Here is a 17,418-nt window from a genome sequence, read left to right as displayed (position 1 = left end):
TGGACAGCCTATGCTCTGTCTATGTTATGTCTATGCTCTGGTAACCTCCAGGGTGGCAACAGGAGAACAGGCCTTTTCTGCAGTGGCTCCCCATTTGTGGGATTCTCTCCCCAGGGATGCTCACCTGGTGCCTTCATTATATACCTTTAGGCACCAGGTGAAAACATTCCTTTTCAACCAGGCCTTTGACTGACTAAAACATCCTATATCCTTGTATTTTTGTGTTGTGAACTGCCCTGAGAACTATGGATGAAGTGCAGTATACAAATTTAATAAATAATAATAATGCTGTCACAAAGTAAGCACAAAATGCATGTTTTTGTTTTAAAAAGGCCCTTGGCTATACTTGAGATGCTTAAGAGAAACAAAACAGAAAGGGCAACCCCCCCCCCCAAAAAAAATTGCATCACCTGGTGATGGATTCAGATGTATGCACTTCTTTAAAACTGCTTCAGCAACATTTGGCAGACATAAAAGTTGCTAAAAGCAAGTCTCTCTATTCCCACCACCAAAAAGCAAACAAAGGATTGCAGTGTTTCCAGAAGGCACATCCATATATTAATTTTTTGTGTTTGCCCTCTGCAGTGGTTATATGAGGGTAATGGGAAAATCTATATTCAGCATGTTTGGGATAGGAGGCATGCATTGTTTATCAGAGAACTAAGTAGGATAGCCATATATTAATCAGGTATTTTTTTAAAACATACAAAAAGGAACTGCAGCAAAATGTTGTAGTGTGGAATGTGCTCCAGGATACCCTGTCCTGTTCCTCTTCCATGTTGACTATCAGTCAGTATTCCACACCCACTGAGCATGTTGAGTTCTCCCTGGGCTGCTTCTTGCCTTATTTCCTTCCCACCCCTAAATATTTTTAGCTGTTATACAGAACTTCTCTTCATGAGAAGAGAAGACTCCCTGGAGAAGACCCTGATGTTGGGAAAGATGGAGGGCACAAGGAGAAGGGGGCGACAGAGGACGAGATGGTTGGATAGTGTTTTCGAGGTTACCAGCATGAGTCTGACCAAGCTGCGGGGGGCAGTGGAGGACAGGAGTGCCTGGCGTTCTCTGGTCCATGGGGTCACGAAGAGTCGGACACGACTAAACGACTAAACAACAACAACAGAACTGGCATGTGTGTGTGTGTTCCACTTTGACCTTTCACTAGGCAATGCCTTTGACTTTTGCAGAAGATGGCAAAGATGGTTTATACAGAGCTTGTAGGAGGGGGACCTGTGGCTTTTCAAAGCCCCAGACAGCATGGTCAGAGGTCAAGAAGCTCCCCAAGCCCCATCTAGGCTAATATTGCTCTTCTGCAGCAGAGGATAACGTGCTGGACGAAACCCCCACTCAGCCCTCCTAGATCACACCATGTGCCTATTCAGAGCAGCATCCTATTATCCACAGTGGTCCATCAGGTGTTTGCCACTTTCCCTTGTCCTGATGTGCCCCACAGGTTAAAATTTTAAGGGGAGAACTATGTATGCCACCCTGAGCTACTTGGAGGAAAGGTGAGATAAAATTGCCTGATATAACTGGTAGTGACTCCCTAGAAACTCAGGTGGGGACCCTACTGGTCCTGCCATTTCTTGCAGTTTATTCATCCTACTAGTGGGAAATGCTAAAACATGGGGATCGTCTGCAAATAAATCATGACCCTCCCACTTCACCTTAGTGGTTACACATGAAATTTGGTTGCCAGTATTTCATTGCGTCAGCAAAATAATTGAATCTCAGTTCCACTTCCCACCTTCTGGTTGACTGATTGCTTTGTTGGGGTGGGTGGTTAACATTATCATAATTCTGCCACACAGCAGTTTAAAAGCCCTCTTGATTCTGGCAGCATTTGGTAGGGCAGCACTCCAAAAGCAGAAATAATTGTTGAAGTTACAGGAAGTTCATTAGCTGGCTTAAAAACATGAGATTTACTCAAATGATCTATTAACATTAGTGCAGTAATCACTGGGATTTCAGACTCAATGTGGGACATAGCGACTCAGAAAAGCTGAAAAATTGGCCAGTGCCAGGACTGGTACTTGTTAATTTCAGGAAAGCAAATGAAATAAAATGAAAATGTAGGTGTCAAAGGACAAACTGGATACCCCACAGGTAGAAGACCATGAGGAGCAGGCAGGGCCCCCTGAGTCCAATGCTGAGGATCCCCTTGAGGGGTTTGCTGGACTGATACCCAAAGAACAACCTCAGGACGCAACATGTCAGAAGAGGAGGTGGACTCCCAGGCCTTGACAGTTCCAGTGCCTGAAGCTTTAAGTTCTGGCTGGAGAGCGACAGCAACGCATGCATCTATGGACCCTGGAGTCAGTGGGATACTTGTAACATAAGGGAGCATATTCAATATTAAGCGGCATATTTTCAAGCAACCCCTATTCTTCTTTGCTGTCAGCAGCAGTGGTTTAGGAGGCGAGAGTATAATGTCTCTTTCTTGAGCCTTCTGCTTGCCGGAAACAACACAAGACTCTGACTCCTTCTTGGCAGCTCACTTCCAATATTGCTTATCCCGTTGTTTTTGCTTTTGATTGCAGTGATTTTATAATCACTGCACCCTGCCCTGAACTCTAGACGGGCAATATGCGGTAACCCATCCACAAAGAAATTTTAACCATTGTCCTTTGCCTCAGGCAGCAAAAGGTCTTGGAGTGGTGCTGAAAGGAGTGGGAAGAAGTAAACATGCATGCAAGCGCTTTGATGCCAAAAACTCCAGACTGTGCATACAGGACCAGTAGTTTCAGCCCCTGTGTTTGCCAAGAAGACATGTTTTAATTGGTGCCATCCTGTGATGGGCCAAAAGGGAAATGTTTGTGGCATCCTTGTATGGACAGCTATATCTTCTTCTTCTTCTTCTTCTTCTTCTTCTTCTTCTTCTTCTTCTTCTTCTTCTTCTTCTTCTTCTATCCCTCGTAGCCAAGTAAGATTGTCTTCCATAAACACAGTTTTAACAGTGAGTCCATAAGTGACTGTGGAGGCCAATTCCGGATCCACATGTCCTTTCACAGTGGGGACATAGGTTTCCAGGCAAGAGTTGATCACAGTGAGGGTTTGCCAAGCATGCCTTCCTCTTAGGGCATTTCTCCCTTTCGTCCTGAGTTTGAGTGTCTTCAAAGCTCATGACACCTTTGGTCAAGGCTATTCTCCAATTGGAGGCCAGTGTTTCCCCGTTGTTGGTGTTTATACTACATTCTTAAAGATTTGCCTTGAGAAAGTCTTTAAACCTCTTTTGTTGACTACCAGAATTACGCTTTCCATTTTTAAGTTCAGAATAGAGTAGTTGCGTTGGAAGATGATAATCAGGCATCCGCACAGCATTACCAGTCCAACAAAGTTGATGTTGAAGAATCATTGCTTAGACATTGGTGATCTTTGCTTCTAGTACACTGGCATTAGTTCGCCTGTCTTCCTAAGTGATGTGTAAAATTTTTTGGAGACACCGTTGATGGAATCTTTTGAGGAGACAGCTATATAATATATTGTTAAATGCCGTCCCATTCTCTTCTAAGCAGTAGCAAAATTCCAAGGGTTCCAGGTGCTCACCCAGGGGCATTCTGAATTCAGGGCACAGTGGAAGCTGTAGTGTTTTAAGGTATATGATTTATTTTACACCTATATACACCTGGAGCTACATGAAGAAGAGAGTTCACAGCATTTACATATTCAGAGTGTTTTTACTTGCTTTTCTCACAGCTTGAGGCAGCTTGGGTCCAGTCTCTGTAGTCAGGCAGCCAAGATCCTTCTGGCCTTTGTTCTCCTTTCTTGTTCCCGCTCTTTCTGTCAACACACACACACCACCATCACCTTGGTAACCTGCCAATTCTCTTGTCTCCGTTCCTCATAGCTGGAAGTGGGGAGGACAGTTCTTTTGTATTGCCAATAGCCCTTAATGGCCTATGATTGTTTCTTAAGGGCTCTGTACTTAAAGCTATGGTTTTCCCAGTAGTGATGTATGGAAGTGAGAGCTGGACCATAAAGAAGGCTGATCGCCGAAGAATTGATGCTTTTGAATTATGGTGCTGGAGGAGACTCTTGAGAGTCCCATGGACTGCAAGAAGATCAAACCTCTCCATTCTGAAGGAAATCAGCCCTGAGTGCTCACTGGAAGGACAGATCCTGAAGCTGAGGCTCCAAGACTTTGGCCACCTCGTGAGAAGAGAAGACTCCCTGGAAAAGACCCTGATGTTGGGAAAAATGGAGGGCACAAGGAGAAGGGGGCGACAGAGGACGAGATGGTTGGATAGTGTTTTCGAGGTTACCAGCATGAGTCTGACCAAGCTGCGGGGGGCAGTGGAGGACAGGAGTGCCTAGCGTTCTCTGGTCCATGGGGTCATGAAGAGTCGGACACGACTAAACGACTAAACAACAACAACTTCACTAGCCTAGCTAGGCTGGTTTGCATGAGCCAGCCCAGGGATTCCTTGTGTGGCACAGTTCTGTAGCTTGCATTTTCTATTCCTATTCTAAATACTAGCTGGATTCTGACATTCATTAATTTATTGGGTTGGTGGGGGTCTCCCCTTCAATTTATATCAGCATATTGCATGCAATTTAGTATTTGATGAAGAGTCATATACCATGTAGAGATTACCTCTAATTCTGCTGGGTTGGTGAAGCCAGCAAAACTGTCTTGGGCAAGACACAGAGCTGTAGGCTCTGTGGCAAAAATGCAGTTGGATCAAAGAGATGTGGCAGGGACCACCAACTAGCTGGTTGGCAGTGCATTGCAAGCCCCAACTACCAGCTTATTGTCAGGAATTGCATAGCTCTGTACAGTGTTATGCAAGAAATGCTTGGTGATCAGCAGGATTGTTAATGAAGGGGGGAAAAGGGTTGTCAGGTGATTGTGATGTCAAGTGATTGACAGGTAGGCAGTCCCACTCACTGGTCAAACTTGGCCTGTAGGGTGGGTAGGGAAGATAAAGCTACAATCCGCTGCTTGGATCTTGTTTCCCAGTCCTGCAGTAGAAGGTAGATTCAGATGGTAGATGCAGTTGTCCTTCCTCACCAAAGTTCAACTGGGAGGTGAATGGGCAATCAGGAAAGATCAGAACAATCATCCTTCTGAGCTGTGCTGGTCATTCTTCTGCCATCGTTCTGTACTGAACTATTGAGAACATTGTGTTACAGCATTTTATTTTTTAAAGGAGAAGGTGCACCTATGAGTGGAGGAAACTGGTCTGCTGCCAGCACAACCTTCTGTAGCTTGAGTCCCATGGGAACTAGTGGCGTGAGTTGTACACAATGCTACTATTTTCTTTGTATGTGCTCTTTTGGACTTCTTTTGGCAGAGCAAATATAGATTGCAAGGTCTCCTTGGGTGGAGAGAGCATGCAGTTTGTCTCCTCTGTGTTGCGTCTTCCTTGCTCAAGCGCTTGCATCTATAATGACCAAAGTCACAGAACTGAATCAAGGAGGGAATCTTGGCATTGAAAGTATCTGTGGCCACTTAAACCCAAGGAGAGGTTGCCCCAGATTATAATCTACAGACCCTACCAGCAAACATTGTTTTTCTATAAAAAGTAAAACGTTCCGGACACTCAGATTAAGGAAGCCTTATAATGGTCTGTTTCCTGCATGCCTTAAAGCAGCCTTCCCCAGCCAGGTGCTCTCCTGTAGTTTTGGACAGTTGCAATCAGCACAGTTGGATGATGCTGGGGCTGATGGGAGTGCAGCTGTACTAGCTGGGGCTGATAGGCAACATGTGGAGAGCAGCAAACTGAAGAAAGTTGCCCTAAGCCACAGGTTTCATTGTCACTGCATGCAGGAGGAGTTCGTGGTCACCTTGGAGGATAGATGGGCCAGCTAAAAATCAGGGCTATGCACCCTCTCCAGCTATTCAGGCTACTAACTGGTTGTATTTTATTATTACATGTCATAAAGCCACTCAAGGTTAGGGGAAATTGAAGACTGGAACACAAATTCCTTAGTTATAATTAAAACATTGCAAAAGGACAGGAAAACCTTTAACATCTTGTCCTTTCCCCATCCTCTTATTCTATTTCCTGCTAGTAGATTCAGCTCCCTGCTCTGCAGCATGCCAGATGCAATTTAAAATTTTATACTGCTCTCCTCCAGATTCCTGCTGAGTGTGTTTTCAACTGATATGCAAGTAGAGTACAGCTGCTATATCAATATTGCCCTGGAAAAAATAGCACAGGCTTCCTCCTTTCTTGAACGGTTGCTAAGGGGATCTTTAGTTACAAGGTTGCACTGACATCGCTGGTATTGATAAGGCCTTTTTTTTAATACTAAAGAATGCAAAACACAATTAAAAGCTGCTTTTGCCTAACCACTGTAGTAATTAGATAAGCAGGCAATCACGACCTGGGGAGGGAGGGAGGAAGAGCTTATCTAGTAATGAACTGAGCATTCCTCTTGTGTTCCAATGAGGGGGAGCAGCTCTCTAAGATGAGATGCTTCTGTGGCTTGAACTGGAACAAAAACATGAAAGCCTGTAGGTTGTTTGAAGAACCAAAAACATGTTTCCAAAAGATACAAAGCCCTGTGCAAGAGTAGCGGTGGGGGAGTATCCTGTATAGTTCTTCCAGCAGAACTATACATTTAAAAATAAAACAATTTTTAAAAGCAGACTTTGGGGCGGGTGGAACACATTTTGAATGCACAGCATTTCCTGGTAGGGCTAGGGAAGATCTGGTGAGGCGCGCCTTGTCAGAGTATAGTCACTATTGAGCTAGATGGCTGGCTGGTCTGACAGGGTAAAGCAGCTCCCAACTGAAACCTGATCATTATTGAGAATCATGGAAGAGCTGGAAGAGACTCTGAAGGCAATGGAGTCTGCTCCACCAATCTCAGTCTGCCCTCATCTAGGCCACAGCTGTCTGTCAGCTAGCCTGAGGGATGACTGTCCTAGCAGTCAGCTTCGCCCCCTCCCCCTTAGACTGTGTACACACTGTACCTTTAAAGTACCGTATATTCATAGCCCTCAAATAATTCTGGGCTACTGAAGTGTATTAAAGGTTGCTGGATATTGCAACTCTGTGAGGGGTAAGGGGGGTAAGGTACAGTGACCATACAGGGGACATATGTGATTTAGAGGTTTGGTGAGTATTCAGCCTGCTTTGCCCTTGTAGAGCTCAGCAGGGAGGAGATGGACAAAAACGAGAGCTAGCTGGCTAAGCCTGTTTTGGCTCTGGCTCCACTGAGTGCTGGGCTCCCTGCCTTCTGCCTGACCAGTGCTAATGTGCACCAGCTACCGTTGCTTGAAGGCTTGACCGATGCAGCAGCCACCTGCTCAGTGCAGCATCCCAAGCAGGCCATCACCCAGCAAAGAAGAACCCACTGCCTCCAAGGCATTCTGTATCTGTCAGACCCTGTGACCTTTAGGAAGCTTTTCCTTTTGTGTTGCTGGCATTTGCTTCCTTGCACTTTCAATCCATTCAACATATAACTTCAGAGGGCAGTTAAGGAAGCACAGTTTTGAAAGGTGCCCTATGGAAACATGCCCTATGGAAACACATGCAGAACAGAACGCATGTACAGCAGGGAGTGTGCATACAGGGATTTCTTTTTTAAAAAAATGTGGGTGAGCATTAAAAAAATGGCATCTACCAAGCTCAGGAATAGAGAATGGTGACCCTCCAGATGTTGTTGGACTACAACTCCCATCACTCTCAGCTAGCACAGTGAATGCCCAGGGATGATGGGAGTCACAAGTTCCCCATCCATGCTCCAGCTGCAGTCTGAAGGAGTGCAGTCCAGGTTCCTACCACCTTGTTTTTCTGCGGTAGGGGTAGCCTTGGTCTAAGAATCCGCAGCACAAGCAAGAAAACTGCTGGGTGTCAGGGACTGGTTGGATGCATAAAAATGACAGCAGGAACCATCTGGGGAAGCCCCAAGGGAAGAAGGGTCAGAGCCCAGGGATTGGTGGTGGGATGACAATGAGTGGTCAGAGGGAGAAGACTGGGAAAAGGTTTCAGAAGCTGAAGAGGTTAGAGGGCTTAGTGAGCAGGGGGAGCCTGTAGCAGAGAAAAGTCCAGAAGCAGAGGCAGAAGCAGGAGAGAGGGAGGAGGAAGGCCAAGAGGCAGAGATGAGTCAGGCTGGTGAAGATGCACTGGGGTCTATCCTTTCTGCTGTGACAAGCTCGCCCCCTGCCTGGTCTCCCAGAACCAGTAGAGGCATGAATATGGCAGAGGAGAAATTAGCATCATGCAAGCACAGTCTCAAGATTGCTTGGGAAAAACCCTGGGGACTTAGGCAGTTGTGGGAAGGCAGTCCCAGCAACTGCTTAATGGGGGCAAGACCTGTCGGAGATGAGTTGCTGTGCTCATTTGGCCAGGCACTCCTGTTCAGAACACTTTTTTGCTAATAAAGAGTTAACTCCACTTACTTTGTGTGATTTACTGCTGGCTCGCTCCTGTCACTCTGTCTGTTATTATTAGAAGACCTCCACAACTCATACTATGGGTTGTGTTCCTGGATCAGGGTCCCAGATTTTCACAAACTTTGTATTGAGCACGTTTGTTTGTTTGTTTGTTTGTTTTAAGGCAAAATATCAGTGATTAATATTCATATGTTGATTCCAGTGTGGGAAGTTTCAGGTAAAGAACAGAAGCAGGCCTTTTGAAAATCAGACTTCATGAAGTTCACATGATGGAAAGTTACTGCAGGCTGAAACGGGGCTGGGAAGATAATTTCCTACTGAAATTGCATGTATAGCATCACCCTATTTTTAACCTAGTCCACAATAAGCTGTTTCCATTGCTGTCAGCTTCTCTCGTACATGAGCACTAATTAAACAGGAAGCTAAATTACAGTGAAGATGTGAGGCCTTCGGGTCCACAGGACCTAGAATGTCAGAGTTCTAACAAGTCTTTTTCTTCAAAAACTAATAAAAATGGGAGCTGACAACATCAATCAATTGTTGAATATTGTGGCTTTAAGAGATACAGAAACTGAGCATATCATTCCCCCCTTTTGAAAACAATACTCAAGGGAACCAGTACAATTAATACACAAGAACAAAACCTGCTTCTTGCAGAAAATGTTGAAGCACTCCCCCTCTTGATGTAGTTCTTCTTTTCACTGACAAATGCCAAAGTTTTTGAAGTAAAAGTCATTAAGTGCAGGCATAACTTTGATGTTTCTTCAACTCTATTATCACAGAGAAACTCTTTGCAAACTTTTTTGAAGTAAAAGTCATTAAGTGGAGGCATAACTTTGATGTTTCTTCAATTCTGCTGCCTATTTTTCTGTCACAGAGAAACTCTGCAAACTGGTTGAAAAAAGAAGTCAGAGTTGCCAGTGTCTAATTAGGATTGCTATCACCTTTCTCATTAGCTATTTCCATACGGAACAAAACACATTCTGGAGGGCCCTCGGGAGAAAGTTTTGTAAAGTGGCAACAAACACTTTTTTGTTTGTGACCCACTGAACTCCACCCCCAACCAGAGACTGACCGTGGAGGTCCCACAAGCACAACACTATTACCCTGTTGGTGAAAAGCGTTTGATGGGATGCCAGCCAGGTACTATATTTTTCTGAATGGGTGGTGATGGGGGGCGGTGTTTGTAAACTGGCGAGTTGGTGGCGAGTTTTATTTCTGAGCAAAAGGACAGTTTTGCATTTTGACTTGGTTTTTTGTCTCCTGCATTTTTTGTTTTCATTCCTGTTGGGTTTAACACTGTTGTGAGTAGCACTGAGATTGCTTTACAGAAGGCCTCTAGTCATGGCGTAGCCAGGTTTTTTGTTTGGGGGGAGAGCAGGAGTTTTGTTAGGTGGGGGACAGAACTGACATGATTAGTCAGTTAGTTTAAGTATTTATATTGTTTTGCTTGATCTAGGGGAGCTGCTGCCCCCTCGCTCCCCCTTGGCTACGCCCATGCCTCTAGAAAATCAAAAATAAAAATGGACCTCATGGGAAGGATTCTGTCACTGTTCTAGTGACCCCCTCAAACATCAAAGGGATTTTGCCTTAGTATAGTCTTCTAGGGGCTGGCTCCAGATGTTATGGGCTGCAACACCCAGAAGCCCCAAACAGCAGCTTTTTAAAATATATATATATTAAAGATTTTCTTGTTTTACAGAAGTGTTTGCAATGTCTCTTTCGTATTTTTTTCCCCATGTAACATTTTTACAAATCAGTTTCATTTGTTGAGACATTGGGAAGAAAAGGGGGAAAGGTTGGGGTAGCCTAGGATGTGGTTGTTCATTTGTGGTTGGCTGTGGTGGTCTTTGTTTTCGTGTGTGAGTGTGGTGGGTGGGTGTTTTGGATCAGGTTAGCCATACTGATTTGTATGCTGTTGGTGGGTTTTTGTCACTGTCTTGTTGGGCTGTGTATGTGATAAAGGGGAGCCATACCGGGGCCTAGGCATCTTCATCTGTTTGTCCCCGTGTCAATTTCACTTTATTAGTTAATTTTTCTAGTAGGGCTGTTTCCCATACTATTTGGTACCATTGGTCCATGCTTACTCCTGACAGGTCTCTCCAGTGTCTGGCTATGATGCTTCTGGTTGCTGAAAGTAGGTGGGTTACGAGTTCTTTGTGGTGTAAGTGGGCATTATTGTCTTGGAAGATGTTTAGTAAGGCCAATTCTGGGGTGATTTCTAATATTTCTAGTATTTGCTTGGTTATTTTATTTATTGTATGGTTGTTGTCCAGAATAGTTGGATTTTGGGGCACTCCCACCAAATGTGGAGGTATGTGCCTGTGGAGGTGCACCCTCTTCAACATTTTGGTGAGGTTCCTGGGCGTATTAACACTAGTTTTCTTGGTGCTGGGTATCACCTAGGTGAGTTTTAGAAAGAGTTATTTTCTTTTCGTTGATATGGATTTAAAGGGGGGTTTAGACCATATTTTGGTCCATTGAGTGGGGTTAATCTCATAGCCTATGTCATCCTCCCATTGTTTTTTGATTGCAAACAGCAGCTATTGAGCCAGTGTCCTGCAGAACAATTCTCAAGAGGCCTTGGTCCTTATCAGCTTTGCAATCTTCCCTTTCATCTCACCTTTTCTTTGGGTCTGGCTAATATAGGCTTCATCCTGAACTTTCCTCCTCTCCCCACAAAAAAAACTGTTGAGCAGGAAATGCTCAGTGGGCGTCACCCACAGAGTTGGGTGGGGGCAGTCTGGGCATAGCATTGTAGACTTCTGTTTAGCCTGGTTCACACATCAGGTTGGTGAGCTGGTGCATCCAGCCAGGATCTAGAGTATCCCTTGAAATGGGGACAGGTTTCTTTCCACATTCTCTCCTATCCATGAAGAATGCTGTGTCTTCCTGCTGGACCAGGAGGTGTGCCCCTTGGCTGTTGCCTCAGTGCCTGCTCCTGGGCTTCTCCTTACAGACCACAAGGAAGCCTTTGCTTGCACCGCATCCTATGAGAACCAGACCCCCATATGCCCAAAGGCTCCCTGCCTCCCTTGTTCTGTACATGCTACTACTTGGCCATGGCGCCACTTCTACCTCCAGGAGCTCTCCTTACTTTTACAGCTAGAAAGGCAGGCTTCAGAGGTGTGTGTGCATTTGGGACCCAAATCCCACCAACTGTGCCTCAAAGGTTGCAGCTTCCCATTTCCCCATGCCATTTTTAAAAATTTTGCCCTCAGTGGGACTTGCCTCCGAGGAAACCTTCCTACGATTGGGCCATGCAGCCCACTACCCTTTCCATTTCATTGTTGCAAAGTCTTAACTCTGCAGACCCCTTCATGGATCACTGCCTTGCAGTGGTGAAGGGGCTTGAATAACTCAGAGAAGCTATGAACTATGCCGAGCAGGGCACCCAAGATGGGCAGGTCATAGTGGAGAGTTTTGACCAAACGTGATCCACCTGGAGGAGGAACCGGCAAGCCACTCCAGTATCCCTGCCAAGAAAACTCCATGGACAAAGACAACAGGCATATAAAAGTTATGACGCTGGAAGATGAGCCCCTCAGGTCGGAAGGCGTCCAACATACTACTGAGGAAGAGCGGAGGACAAATACAAGTAGATTCAGAGCTGATGAAGCGGCTGGGCCAAAGCTGAAAGGATGCTCAGTTGCGGATATGTCTGGAAGTTAAAGGAAAGTCCAATGCTGTAAAGAAAAATATTGTATAGGAACCTGGAATGGAAGAACCATGAACCTGGGTAAGTTGGATGTGGTTAAAAATGAGATGGCAAGAATAAATATTGACATCCTGGGCATCAGTGAACTAAAATGGAGAGACAAGAAGGCCTTTTCAAACGAGCAATGCAAAAAAATAGAGGAAAACAATAGAATGGGAAAAACCAGAGATCTGTTCAAGAAAATTGGAGATATGAAAGGAACATTTTGTACAAAGATTATCATAATAAAGGACAAAAGTGGTAAGGACCTAACAGAAGCAGAAGACATCAAGAAGAGGTGGCAAGAATATACAGAGGAATTATAACAGAAAGATATGGATGGCTCGTACACCCCAGGTAGTGTGGTTGCTGACCTTGAGCCAGACATCCTGGAGAATGAAGTCAAATGGGCCTTAGAAAGCACAGCTAATAACAAGGCCAGTGGAAGTGATGGTATTCCAGCTGAACTATTTAAAATTTTAAAAGATGATGCTGTTAAGGTGCTACACTCAATATGCCAGCAAATTCGGAAAACTCAGCAGTGGCCAGAGGATTGGAGAAGATCAGTCTACATCCCATTCCCAAATAAGGGCAGTGCTAAAGAATGCTCCCAACTACTGCACAATTGCACTCATTTCACACGCTAGCAAGGTTATGCTTAAAATTCTACAAAGCAGGCTTAAGCAGTATGTGGACCGAGAACTCCCAGAAGTGCAAGCTGGATTTCAAAGGGGCAGAGGAACCAGAGACCAAACTGCAAACATGCGCTGGATTACGGAGAAAGCTAGAGAGTTCCAGAAAGACATCTACTTCTGCTTCATTGACTATGCAAAAGCCTTTGACTGTGTTGACCACAGCAAACTATGGCAAGTTCTTAAAGAAATGGGAGTGCCTGATCACCTCATCTGTCTCCTGAGAAATCTCTATATGGGACAAGAAGCCCAGGATGTCAATATTTATTCTTGCCATCTCATTTTTGACCACATCCAACTTACCCAGGTTCATGGTTCTTACATTCCAGGTTCCTATGCAATATTTTTCTTTACAGCATTGGACTTTCCTTTCGCTTCAAGGCTGTATATTGTCTCCCTGCTTATTTAACTTATATGCAGACTTCATCATGCGAAAGGCTGGGCTGGATGAATCCCTAGCCGGAATTAAGATCGCCGGAAGAAATAACAACCTCAGATGATACAACATTGATGGCAGAAAGTGAGGAGGAATTAAAGAACCCTTTAATGAGGGTGATAGAGGAGAGCGCAAAATATGGTTTGAAGCACAACATCAAAAAAACGAAGATAATGGCCACTGGTCCCATCACCTCCTGGCAAATAGAAGGGGAAGAAATGGAGGCAGTGAGAGATTTTACTTTCTTGGACTCCATGATCACTGCAGATGGTGACAGCAGCCATGAAATTAAAAGACGCCTGCTCCTTGGGAGAAAAGCAATGACAAACCTAGAGAGCATCTTAAAAAGCAGAGACATCACCTTGCCAACAAGGGTCCGTGTAGTTAAAGCCATGGTTTTCCCAGTAGTGATGTAAGGAAGTGAGAGCTGGACCATAAAGAAGGCTGATTGCCGAAGAATGGATGCTTTTGAATTCTGGTGCTGGAGGAGACTCTTGAGAGTCCCATGGAATGCAAGAAGATCAAACCTCTCCATTCTGAAGGAAATCAGCCCTGAGTGCTCACTGGAAGGACAGATTGTGAAGCTGAGGCTCCAGTACTTTGGCCCCCTCATGAGAAGAGAAGACTCCCTGGAAAGACCCTGATGTGGGGAAAGATGGAGGGCACAAGGAGAAGGGGACGACAGAGGACGAGATGGTGGGACAGTGTTCTCGAAGCGACCAGCATGAGTTTGACCAAGCTGCGGGAGGCAGTGGAGGACAGAAGTGCCTGGCGTTCTCTGGTCCAGGGGGTCACGAAGAGTCGGACACAACTAAACGACTAAACAACAACAACAACAACTCTGCAGAGGAAGAAATGTCCCTGTAAGCGACAGCACAGGCCATCTACACGTAGGCAGGCCACACAGCTTTTTGGAGTGAACAAGAGGAGGATGAGATTTTCATCCAGAAAATAAATACATTTTAAATAACTTTCTAAACTCTGTTTCACGGCATGTTAGTGTGTCAGCTGCAATGTGTAAGTATGCTGTGCAAATGCTTCCTGTGCTCCTCCTGGGGCTGGAAAGGGGTTAGTTTAACCTCTGGTTTGCTAGTGAAACTGAATTACTGTGTCATAATATGATGTATGTCTAAAAGTGTGTCGCTAACATGAAAAGTTTGGAAAGCTCTGACTCTGCTAAATAACAGCTACAGCTAGAACCATCATTCCTTGGTGCCTTTCAGTTGCATTTGAGCTGCTTTGCTTAAAAGGCCACACATGCAGCAATTCTGGACAATCCTCATTTCCAAAACAGCAGTGCATCACTTGTCACTATGAAGAATGCAGAAGTAGGGATTGAGGGAAAAAGTAAAACAACCTCAATTATCCTAGTTTAAATACTGCATATCAACATTTGCTAATGCCTTGTACATTACAAATGGTTTTACTGTGATATTATGGTGGTGTTACATGTTACATATTACATGTTACATATTACATGTGGTAAAATGTAAAAAACCTCTACACCACATAACCCTGGAGCAATTGCTTAGAAGTAGCTCTCCTCTGAACCGACCTATGCGGGAATAGGGAACATATTCTGATATCCAGGCATGCTAGTTTGGAGAAAACGGTTCCCACCTTTTATTTGCTGGTAGTCTCCAAACTTCCAAATTAATCATTATTGATAATTTTAACTTTTAAGGAACTTTTGAACTTCCTAGCACCATCTATTTCTTCATCAGCTTAGACCAGGCTTCCTCAACCGTGGCCCTCCAGATGTTTTTTGTCCTACAACTCCCATGATCCCTAGCTAGCAGGAACAGTGGTCAGGGATGATGGGAATTGTAGTCTCAAAACATCTGGAGGGCAGAGGCTGAGGAAGCCTGGCTTAGACCAACCCTTGCTGGCTGGGTGACACCCACCTGCTTTAGAACTTCCATCATCTCCAGCAAAAACATCTGGAAGACACCAAGCTGGGGAAACGGGGATTCTGAAATGTCTTTTCAGAATGCTGTTGGCAAGACAGCATTATCAGGTACCAGTTACTTGGAATATAATTGGGCTCCAAGTGCTTTCAAAGCCCAACTGAAAATGCTGATTATAAGCTGTAAAGGCTTGAGAAAATAGTGTGCTTGAAGAACTGCCTACCAATTAAAATCTGCAGAGGATTAAGAACATAAATCAGAAGAACCTTGCTGGATGAGGTCAGTGGCCATCTAGTCCAACATCCTGCTCTCAGAGTGGCTGGACAGTTGCCTTTGGGAAAACAGCAAGCGGCCCCCTCCCCTCCCCAGGCTTCCAGCAACTGTTTTTCAGAAGCACTGCTGCCTCCTAGCCCTTATTTGATAGTGATAAGCACAGACCAGTTAACACTGACATGAGAAATGGCTTTCTCCACAGTACCACCTAGGCCTTGGCACTGCCTTCCACTCCACATTGCACAGTAACGGCATTTTTATTTGGATTTGCACTCCCCACTACAAGGTCACTGATACAGCCTCCCACTTTGGTTTTCATATGCTATCTTGATTGCTATACTTTATTGCCTACCTCTATTTTTTAAAAAGGTATAGTCAGTGCTCTCCTGGTCCCGACCAGAGACAGGGAACCTACACCCCTCCAGTTCCAACTCCCATTACCTTGGAGTGCTTGTGCAAATGAGTCCACACAGGGGACACCAGGTTTCTCACCCTTGGCCTATAGCTTGTGCATAAAGGAGTTACTGAATTATAGACGTAAATAAAATTTATACAATGACAGCAGCCTATTTCACCCATAACATTGTGTTATATTGTTAGATGCTGTGTTTTTAAAGCTAAACTGTGTGGCGTGCTTGTTAAAGGAGGCAGGAGAGAGAAAGCTGTACCCCAGGGGGTAAAAGGTAAAGGTAAAGGTACCCCTGCCGGTACGGGCCAGTCGTGTCTAACTCTAGGGTTGTGCGCCCATCTCACTTAAGAGGCCGGGGGCCAGCGCTGTCTGGAGACACTTCCGGGTCATGTGGCCAGTGTGACAAAGCTGCTCTGGCGAGCCAGCACCAGCACAGCACACGGAAACGCCGTTTACCTTCCCGCTAGAAAGTGGTACCTATTTATCTACTTGCACTTAGAGGTGCTTTCGAACTGCTAGGTGGGCAGGAGCTGGGACTGAAAGACGGGAGCTCACCTTGCCGCGGGGATTCAACCGCTGACCATGCGATCGGCAAGCCCTAGGCGCTGAGGTTTTACCCACAGCGCCACCTGCGTCCCTACACCCCAAGGGGTAGAGTTACGATATACAGGCAGCCCTAAAGCCACACATACTTTAAATGAAATGGATCTGCTTTTTTGGATACGAGACAAACTCTGCTCAAGAACATCTAAATATTAACCGTATCACTGCCACCCTTGGGGTGGTGCTGTGTGAATATACTGTTTGTACAGTGGTACCTCGGGTTAAGTACTTAATTCGTTCTGGAGGGCCATTCTTAACCTGAAACTGTTCTTAACCTGAAGCACCACTTTAGCTAATGGGGCCTCCTGCTGCTGCCGCACCGCTGAAGCATGATTGCTGTTCTCATCCTGAAGCAAAGTTCTTAACCCAAGGTACTATTTCTGGGTTAGCGGAGTCTGTAACCTGAAGCGTATGTAACCTGAGGTACCACTGTATTCCCAAAAAGCACTTGAAACCAGATCTCTCTCACACACTCACACACTGAAGGATCCAGCAAAAATACTTTTTAAGGCTACCTTTAATACATGGCAATTCGTGTTTCCAACAACCATAAAAATGTCTCTGGGTGTCCATATCCAGATACTTGGCCCTTGGGTAGCTAATGCTGTGGGGAAAGCACTTTATAGTTATTAAATTCAGCTGCAGTGATGAAATAAGTGAACAGGCAGGCATACCCTGTGTGAGCTTTAAACCTTCCCCAAGCGAGACAGAGCTGTCCCCACGTTCTAGAAACTGGATGGTATCAGCAACTGCCCAGATCAATGAATGGGTAGCTCCTCAGTTGGTATCTTGATCAGCCAGTGTGGTGTAGTGGTTAAGAGCGGTAGTCTCGTAATCTGGGGAACCGGGTTCAATTCCCCGCTCCTCCACCTGCAGCTGCTGGGTGACCTTGGGCCAGTCACACTTCTCTGAAGTCTCTCAGTCCCACTCACCTCACAGAGTATTTGTTGTGGGGGAGGAAGGGAAAGGAGAATGTCGGCCGCTTTGAGACTCCTGAAGGGGAGTGAAAGCCGGGATATCAAATCCAAACTCCTTTTCTTCTTCAGTACCTAAA

At 45.2% G+C, this 17,418-nt stretch overlaps 1 long non-coding RNA gene across 1 annotated transcript; it reads right to left on the bottom strand.

The window, feature by feature from the left end:
- Positions 1-390: 390 nt before the first annotated feature.
- On the bottom strand, positions 391-6,935 carry LOC307207807. Its single transcript, XR_013834839.1, has 3 exons — positions 4,371-6,935; positions 1,113-3,919; positions 391-875 (listed from the first exon to the last, which is right to left on the bottom strand). It is a non-coding gene; the product is annotated as an uncharacterized lncRNA (long non-coding RNA).
- Positions 6,936-17,418: the final 10,483 nt, after the last annotated feature.

The sequence above is a fragment of the Podarcis cretensis genome (genome assembly GCF_951804945.1).
Source record: "Podarcis cretensis genome assembly, chromosome: Z".
Taxonomy (NCBI): Eukaryota; Metazoa; Chordata; class Lepidosauria; order Squamata; family Lacertidae; genus Podarcis; species Podarcis cretensis.
Note: the sequence above shows the minus strand (reverse complement) of the source record. Positions and strands in the feature narration are given on the sequence as shown.